A 10,134-nucleotide genomic window follows, 5' to 3' on the forward strand; every position below is an offset into this window, starting at 1 on the left:
ACCCTGCCATCTGGTTGCCATTCTCAATTGATGTGGAGGGGGGGTTGGCGGCGCGGGGCATATTGTGGAACCCTGCCTTGGGGCGGCAGGGGGAGTAAATCCGGCCCTGCCTGTGTGTGTAATACCCATATTAGTTTATTTGCTGTATGTGTTGAGAAATTTTCCCTTTAACTTCCTGTCCCCAAAAAAACTAAAGGGAAATTAAATTAAATCTCTACAAAGTGAGAAATTCTTCTTTAGAAAGTTGTCACCTGAAGAGATATCCCCATTGGTAGATTTCCCCTCACCTCCTGTAACTGTACAAGATTTCCCATTGCCTTCTGGTAACGATGACAGTAGTTCTGACTAGGGTCACCAGTACAATTTGATCCAGTGAATCTCTTTGGATGGGGCAATGGGGGGGCAGACGGCAATACATTCTCGACAGAGTTCTATCTTTTCCTACTCCAGCCATATATAAAAAAAAAAAAGTTTCGGCTATACATACACTTAAAAAAATACCATATACTATATACATGGCACAATAATATACATGGCACAATAATGTATTTCATGCCCTACTTTTTTCATGCATGGTATTGTAGTACCATATGCTGCACTGCAAAGCATGTCTGCTGGGTTGGGGTGCCATTGAAATGAATTGCAGTGCAACATACCACCCACTAGGTGAATTGTGTGATAGCATGTGCCTAGTGCACACTGCGTGAATGGACCCTCAACCCTTGCAGTGCGGGCTGTAGTCCAACTGCAAGGGTAGGGTTTTTTTTACTTCTTTACGGCTAGTTCACACCAGCCCCAGTCGTTCCGGCCCGATTGGTGCCAGAACACACTGGATCGCATTCCAGCTGGCTCACTTCGTTTTGGGGCTGGAGGGGGCGTGGCAGTGCAATGAAATCAATGGCACCGCAGCCACTCCCTTTGGCCACAGTGCGATCACCCGCACCCGGTCCAGTGCGGTCAGAAAAAATGCTGCATGCACTATTTCTTCAGACCGCACCTTGAACGGAACGCAGTGAGCTGGCCGAGATGTGATCCAGTGCGTTCTGGCCAGAATCGATAGGGAGATTTATGCTGTGCTTAGGGACTCAAATCAGGACACTTGACAAGTATGTGTCCGGGTGGAAGCTGGTCTGACAACCGGACACAATACATATAGGACTCCCAAACCCGGACTGTCTGGGTCAAACCCGTACAGGTGGCAACCCATAGATACCCATGTTGAGGCACCTACTCCCCATGTTGATGAGCAATAGGCCCTCATACCCACATCCAGTGACCCATTGGATGTGGAAGTCTTCTTGTGAGGAAGTTATCTACATTTAAAAGCCCTCTTTAGAATAAGTGGTCCCCCAGATATCTGGTCCTCCGCCCTAGTGGAATGAGTAAGGGGTACGTTAGTACCCCATATTACCCATTCCGACCAAAAGATTTTATGGGTAAACACCACCCTAATATAATAATGGTGTATGCCCACTATAATTCATGCCAGTCCCTTTGAGTCTGCTGTATATGTAAAGGGGAAACCCAACCTAAAGAAAAATTGTGGGGTACCCCTAAAAATAAATGACAAGACATGTTTCGTGGCCGGCTGCCTGGCAGGATGGGAGAGGGGGTCTAGCATGCGTTACCCCCCCACCGGCAGGCAGTACCAGGCCACATGCCCTCAACATTGGAAGAATACCTTGACAGGGTTTAACCCCGACTGGCATGATTAAGCCACATGCCAGTGGCTTAAGCGACAAGCTACATTGCCCTAGATTGTGACTTCCAGCGATGTTATTCATGTAAATTACAAATAAATATGCGGTGGAGCAGCAAACATATATATATAACGCAATGCAAGTGAATGATTAGCAAGAAAAAAAGAGGGGGGCTATAACAATAAATACATTTTAAAAAACGCTGCTCAGATGATCAAGCATTTTAAATGGTCGACTGTGCTGTATTACTATGTAAAACAAGCAGCCAACCATATTTCAACATAAAAAAAGTAAATATACTTGAGGTATGTTAGAGCTAGTTCACACCACAAACAGTGCGTTCAAGCACGATTTAGTGCCGAAACGCACAGGATCACATCCCGGCCGGCTCCCTTTGTTTAGGGAACGTGTGACACATCAACGCCTACTTTCCGGTCCAGGGCGGCCAGAAAAAATAGTGCATGCAGCAATTTTTCTGACTGCACCAGACCGGAACGCAGGCATTGATGGTATGCCCGATCGCACTGCCATGCCCCCTCCTGTCCCTAAACGCAGGGAGCCGGCCAGTATGCGATCCTGTGCATTGCGGCACCAAATCGGGCAGGAACGCACTGTTTGTAGTTTTATCTAGCCCTTAGGATTACATTGCTCATACATTTAAATTAATAAAGAATAATCAATTTTTTTTTTTAAATAGAGCAATATAAATATTACATTGATTATCTAAAGATATATCAACACATACATTTAAAAAAAGAAAAAAGGACTGCAGTCATCACACAGTCCACAATGCAATGCAATAAATAGGCTGTTTATGAAGAAACATAAGCAATGAAGTCTGTTTTAAAAAAAACTAAAAAAAAAAACTTGTTTTGATTAGGAGAATCGATCAGAACCAAACACAGCAGAAAAGAGAAAAACTACATTACCTGCACACAGCAGCTGTTGGCAATCTAAAGTGGGCGGGAGGACCTCGTTCAGGAGCACGCACAGACTCCATGTTACAGTCAGAGAAGAGGGAGTCAGCTATAAAAAGGGAAGTTCTACCCAGCATGTTTAAATAAGGTTTAAAATAAAGAGCATCAACCACAACAATGGACACTACCATGGATCATAGTAAGTCACACATTGTTTTATTGTCACTGATTTCAGGACAGTGTGAGCGCTGATTAGGTACTGGCTGCAACTAATGCAACCCTGGTAGTTCTTGTGAAAATGCCAAGTATCGGCACTGGTATCTGAACACCCCTAGTGCCAGATATATTACCATCTCTCCTGACTTTTTTGGGGTGTTTTTAGAGCTGACAACAAGTTTTGAGGTATAAATTGCACTGTGAATTTGAGGCACATTCTCAGTGAAAATGTTCTTTCTAATAAAGCAGCTTTTCTGTGGGGGCGATCATCTGTCTGACTACTGTATGAGTAGCTCTGATTGGCATGTCCCCAGTCAAGCTATTCCTTTGGTGACTGGAAGCCTTCAGTAACCACACAGCATTGAGCAGCCCCAGAATGTTTGTACAGCAGTAAAGACGAAGATGTCAAGTGTGTGTATGAGTGCTGGTGTATGCCTGGTAGCCTACTGCATGATGCATGAATGAAGGAGCGACTGAGTGATGAACAGTATGTAGTTAAACAATTGAGGCATTTTAAATGTTTTAGCAATAGAAATGTAAAGTGGCCAAAAATATAACTTGTAACAAATTATCTAGTTCCATATGCTCAATCCATAATTTTAAAAAAATACTGGCAATATTACAATCCTCTGCTAAATTTTGTAAAACCATTACCAGATACAGAGGAACTTTAACCACATTTTCAAAATAACAGCAAATGCCTTTTTAGAAATGTTTAGTAATGACAATCTACAAACGGATACTTTTAGATAATTGCCAGCTTTGTATTCTTTGCATACCTTGCTTTTTCTCTTCCTCTCCATTTCACAGTGGCCATTTTATCTAAGGGCAGATGAATCTCCCTTTACTTCCTGGAACTCTGGCACATGTGACCATGCACATCATCTCAGTGGAGGAGAATGCCTTTCCCTGAGAGATTATGAGATTTCCCAGCAATGCTCTGCTGATGTAATCTTCTCAGGATGCACCACTTGGGCACATTACATCACTTTTGCCAAAGAGAACCAGGAAGTAGAAAATAAAAAATTGTAAGTAAAAGGAAAACATGTTTAACTAATGGATGTAAGATGATTTGATATCCACATGCAGAGCTGCATGCTGATGTGATTTTTAGCCAAAGGGGGATAAAGGTCTACTTTTAAAGGACTTAAAGATGGCCATACACTAGTAGATTTTCATCAGAGACTTGACGAACGTCGAACTAAATTTTTTTTAACTTTAACTTTTGATTTTGGAATGAATGGAGTTTCCCGAATGAAGACCACATGCGAGAATTATGTGTAAATTGTCACATAAGTTTGCAAAATGAGGAAGGTCAGTTAATGGCATCCTGTCTATATAGGGTACAAAGTGTGTGTGTCTGCGTCCATGGCAATTATGAACCTTGGCAGACCTATACTGTAGGAAAAAAAGCTGTGCTGCTTGCCATGGCAAACTGGGCGTAGCCTGGCCAGCTCTGGCTGCGCCCCCTCTCAGCTGCACCTGAGGCGAGTGCCTCACTCGCCCTATGGTAGCTAAAGCCCCGCTGTGCTGTAAGCCTCCCAATTAGGGCGATCCCCCTTCTCTCCCTTTGTACTCACAGATACAGGAAGTGAAGACGGCACTAAAAGAAGTTAACACTTATCAATTCTCCAAGAGGGAGTTCTGTTCTCTTGAGTTGGGCTTTTATATGAAATTAATTTATACATGCAAAAAACTCAAGTATTGCTCCCCTTGCATTGTGAAAACCTAGGTCAAAGAGTTCATAAAGGCCACACCTTGCTTTATTGAGGTGCCAGATACAGTAAAATATTTGCCAACCTATCTAAAAATACAAATTAAAAATAATCAAATTTCTATTATTTTGTATAATGCTCTGTCGGCAAACACCAGGTAATTCTTAATTCAGACCATCGGCAACGTTGTTCAAATGTTTCTTCTCTATTCAGGTTGTAACATAAATTACTCTGTTTCAGGTCTACTGCTGAGCGAAACTGACCTTCAGAGAAGCAGAAATGTTGCAGCTCACAGGACTGTAAACTACATCACCAGTGAGTTGGTGCTCAGAAGGGGCCAGCAATGTGACATAGCTCTTACTTTCAGCAGACCAGTACAGTCTGGCGATGACCTTAAAATAATTGTTGAAACAGGTAATGTGACTTTCTTTATTGATTGATCCTTCCGGTAGCATCTAGGAGGCAGTTACAGCCTATGTGTAGGCAATGATCTGATTCTGGAGAAGAGAAATCTGGGGGCATATTACCCCCGTGACAAATATGTATGTGTGTGTATGTAGGTGAGGAGCGCTGTGCATGACCAGAAAGTGTGGGAAATTCCAGTCGTTTGAAGAATAATGATCACTTTATTGATATGACATAAAACATAGGAAAATGTTTGTGGGGAAATTGGGGCTCCCCTTCAGGACTTTGGTAGGGTCTGTTGTACCTGCAGACGCTAATGGCGGTGCAGTGCACACTTTGTAACACTGTAAGGGTACAGACGGCAGTGCTGAGGATTACCAAAGCCATGAAATAGAGGGAGTCCCAATCCCCCAAAACAGGTAGGCTATGTTTTTTGTTGTATACCAATAACATAATCATTGTTTTCTAACTGGCTGGAATTTCCAAGACTTCTGTGCACTCACAGTACTCCTCTGAGCTGCCTTGTTGTTAGACCTTCCAGCATCTCTCCAACTCCACTGCAGTGGTCTACAGTCCCTGAGTCATCACATTCTATACAGTGTTTAGATGTGAGGACTCCAAGGGACATACCGTTACTGCAGTGCAGGAAGAGAGGCTGGAGGGAGGGCTGTGACAGCTGTCCGTCTTGGAGGATCGGGTGAGTTTAACGTTTTTATTTTAGTCCCTAGACTAAAAGGAGTGTAACTCTTGCAGTGCGGGAGTTGCCCCACTGCAAGGATTAATTTTTCCTGGAGTTCTGTAAATGGAAAGGTGTCCCCCCCCCCCCCCCCCCCCCCCCCCATGTTGAATGCACTCAAACGTGACCCTTGCTGTTCCTCTTGCTATCCCATCTAACAATGCCCTCTCCCCCTCTCCCCAAGCAGCCCCCATGGAAAATGCATGGCCCCTATGTCATGTGACACCCCTGCTTTTAACAGTAGATACCTATCGGAAAACCGTATCCATTACATGACTGATGGATTCGTCAATTTTCTGTCCCTCCATTAAAACCCCAATAAACAAAGGCTAGATAGATTGTACCGACAATGTGATTGTGACGTTATTATTTTTCCAGTTATTGCACTTATAACCTATCGCGGGTTCCCCTGCGATGCGGGAGGTAGACCTCCTGTGCCTCCCCCCAATCTTTCCCTCTTCTCCCTGTTCCTTGAGCGCTACTTTAGTCCTTCCCCAACAGTCTAATAATCTAAGATACTCATTCAGTAACCACACATGTCGGCCTTGCAATGCTAGTATACTGAGCTTAGGGTAACGGGAGGACGCTAGTTTGTGTCCTCCCGTTACCCTAGGGAGAACTATGGGGAAAAACACTGACCCCTTAGTTCTCCTTTAATGTAAAGGGGTTCAACTCTCCTAACAAGCGTAACATGGCGTTCCGGCAATTCCGCTCCAGACACGTGGACATGATCTGTCTGCAGGAGACCCATTTTTCACAATCCTCTCACCCGAAATATTTCCATCACCATTACCCACAAGTCCACATGGCCAATGCAGACACAAAACACAGAGGGGTGCTGATCGGCTTTGGGCGCTCGGCGCAGTTTGTATGTCAGAAGGAAATTCCAGATCCTTCCGGAAGATATCTTATCCTGATGGGTACATTACGTGATGTGGAAGCCACTATTGTCACGTACTATGCGCCCAATTCTAATCAGCTCCCTTTCTTTAGACATTTACTTTCTGTGATTGCAGCACACCAAAAGGGAACTCTCCTTCTAGGCGGCGACTCTAACTTGACAATATACCCGAGTATGGACCGATCCAACACAGTGATATTGCCTTCAGACACATCTAGACCCTTCCGCCGTTTGCTATCCCAACATGCGCTAGTGGACTGTTGGCGTGAACTAAACCCGACCTCTAGAGAATACACATTTTACTCGAACCCACATGACTCATCCTCTCGGATAGATCATTTGTTCACCTCACATGCCACGTTACCGTCAGTTACTGAAGCCATCATCCAACCTTTCTCATGGACGGACCATCAGGGAGTTAAGATCTATATGTCCTCCTTTTGGTCTGATTCAGTCGACCGCACATAGTTAGTAAAGAGTCGTTCAGGGACCGACGATAATGTGCGCTCCACTATACAAACAGCTCTCTAACACTCCAGATATCTCCCCAATGACCCTATGGCAAGCACACAAGACAGTCCTTAGGGGTGAATGCATCCAGATTGCATCCGCTCTTAAAAAGAAAAGGCAAACATGTCTAAAAAAACTAGAAGACATATACTTGTCTCGTACTCTAACATACAATGCCCACCCTTCTTCACACAACAAAACATTGCTGGATACAGCTAGGCGAGACCTAAATCTACTCTTAGCCAATATTGCGGATAAGAGCCTACGTAGGACCCAACACAAATTTTTTATATCCAAGGCAATAAGCAAGATTCTTTGCTAGCCCGTAGACTCAGGAAAATAGACCTTCACCAAAAACCATTGCGTCTGCAATTGTCAGAAGGGACCTTATCCAGCAATCCCTGCAAGATAGTTCAGGAATTTGCGCAACACCTATCTAAACTATATCAAGCCCAGGAACCTCCTAAATACAGACTTAATGTCCAAAACATTAGCTAACTTGGCACTCCCAACCCTCAGAACTCCAACGAGATTCACTAGACAGGCCAATGTCAAAGAAGTACAAATCGCCATAAAATCTCTCAAGCCCAACAAAAGGCCTGGTCCAGATGGTTTCACGGCAGCCTATTATAAAAAGTTTAATGAGCAATTGACCCCAATGCTTACTGCTGCACTTAATACCCTGCGGACAGGTGGTAGTTTCCGGCAAGAATCACTAACGGCTACAGTATGCATGATCCCTAAACCGAACTCAGATAACACTACCTGGTCGAATTAGACCAATTTCGCTATTGAATATTGATATAAAACTTCTAGCTAAAATACTGGCAACCAGACTGAATGGACTAATCGGGGACCTTATTCATAAGGACCAAGTAGGCTTCATGCCACGCCGCCAAGCTGGAGATAATGTTCGCAGAACTTGCCTCCTAATAGATATAGCCAGAAAACGCAATATTCCATCGCTCCTATCTCTAGACATGCATAAAGCGTTGATTCCTTGTCATGGTCCTATCTCTTCAATATGCTGAGCCGTTGGGGATTTGGTAAGGAATTCTGCACTTGGTTTTCGAAACTCTATTCACACCCACTAGCGTCAGTAAAATATGCAGGTTATAAATCAACGGCCTTCCCATACCACCGCTTGAAAAGAAGTTCCCCTTTCAGTGGGAACCTAATGCAATCTCCTACCTAGGAATTCACCTCACCCCTTCCCTCCCTATACGCGGCTAATTACCCACCATTAATTACCAAACTCACCAAACTCACCAATCTATTGAAAATATGGGCCACATACCCCCTCTCCTGGTTGGGGATAATCGCTGCAATCAAAATGACCCTATTGCCTAAGCTACTGTACCCCTTCAGAGTCTTGCCAGTTTTTGTTCAGTCCCATGTCTTGAGGGTGCTCCAACACAAGATCTTCAAATTCATATGGGCCAATAAGAAACCTTGCCTCCCCAAATCAGTGATGTACCACAGCAGACCAGATGGAGGTCTGGGGGTCCCAAATCTTCAAAAATATTTCCAAGCTGCACAAATAGCTACTATAGCCAAATATAATGACAAGAGTGAAACGCCGTTGTGGGTCTCTCTGGAAGCGATTAGATTGTGACCCCATAGCCATAGACAATCTCCTATGGCTAAGACCAAGTGCCAGAGCCTCCCTCACTAATCCTATCACCCGGCGCTCCCTCAAGATATGGGAGTCAAATATTCCAGCAGACTCATCTCCCCACATCTCCCACTGTTGTCTATACTTCGGAATCCTATGTTCCCTCCGAGCCTCAAGTCTCCCTCATTTAGAAACTGGACCAATAACAAAGTAATGACCCTACATGACCTTATAGGTGTAAATCAGGTCATTCCGTACTCGGATCTGCAATCTAAATATAACTTCCCATCTAATGAAATGTTTAGATATCGAGGCGCATGCGCGCAGGGATCTAAGATGGCCGCGTTTTAGATCACCTCCGCTCCACCCGGGCAATCTCCCTCTGCTACCGGTCTCCCGCCGGCACCAGCAGCTCACCCTTGCTTACCGGGAGTCAGACATGGACCTCCGGCACCCATTCACCCGATGGGGAAAACGGACAAACCTCAGCAAACCCGAAAATCGGAGCACACTGTGGAGGCGGCCTTCCAAAATGGCGCCCGATCCACTCTCCACCTCGGACGAGGACAGTCGGCACTCGGTAGGTGACGGCCCAGTGTCACAAGCGGACCTGTGGCCCCGCACCCCGCTAGCTCTCCGCTCTCAGGATCCCGAAGGGGACTCGCAGATGCTCGCCCGCTTCCGCGGCATAGTCCGGGAAGAAATCTCGGCGGCCTCCCGCAAGCTCTCCACCGACTTGCTCCGCGAGATTAGAGATGTAGGCCGCAGAACCACCGCTATCGAGCATCGCATTGATGATGCCACCCTAGTCTTGGACGACCACGAACGGGAATTGGTGGCACTCCGGGACGAACTGGAGCAGCTCAAGGACAGGAGGACTCTGAAAATAGGGCCCGTCAGAGACTGTCACTGACCTCCACGGTTCCATGACGGCATTCTTCCAGGAATTGGTGCCGGATCTCCCCTTAGATCAATTGGAGTTGGACCGTGTGCACCGCGCGCTAGCTAGGCCGCGGCCCGACAGTCCTCCGAGGGATGTGGTCCTCAAGTTCCACCATTTTCGCTCCAAAGAAAGAGTCCTGCAGGCGGCCCGCGACAAAGCCCCCCTCTCCTTTCAGGGCTATGACTTACAGGTCTACTCGGACCTATCCCCCGCTACGTTGGCGAAACGACGTGCCTTGAAACCATACCTGCTGTCCCTGAAGTCCATGAATGTCCGCTACCGCTGGGGATTCCCCTTCAAGGTTTTCTTCACATATCGAGATGCCCCCTATCAAGCCGCGACGGCCACGGATCTCCGTACTCTTTTCCAAGAATTAGGCTTCGCAGTTCCGCCGGAGGAACCCACCCGCCGCCACGTTCTCCCTCTTCAGGCTATGCTACCATTACCGCCCCGCTCCCCTTCGACCTCGGAACCGC

This window comes from Nanorana parkeri, unplaced genomic scaffold, assembly GCF_000935625.1.
Source record: "Nanorana parkeri isolate BGI_ZX_2015 unplaced genomic scaffold, ASM93562v1 scaffold743, whole genome shotgun sequence".
NCBI classification, from domain to species: Eukaryota; Metazoa; Chordata; class Amphibia; order Anura; family Dicroglossidae; genus Nanorana; species Nanorana parkeri.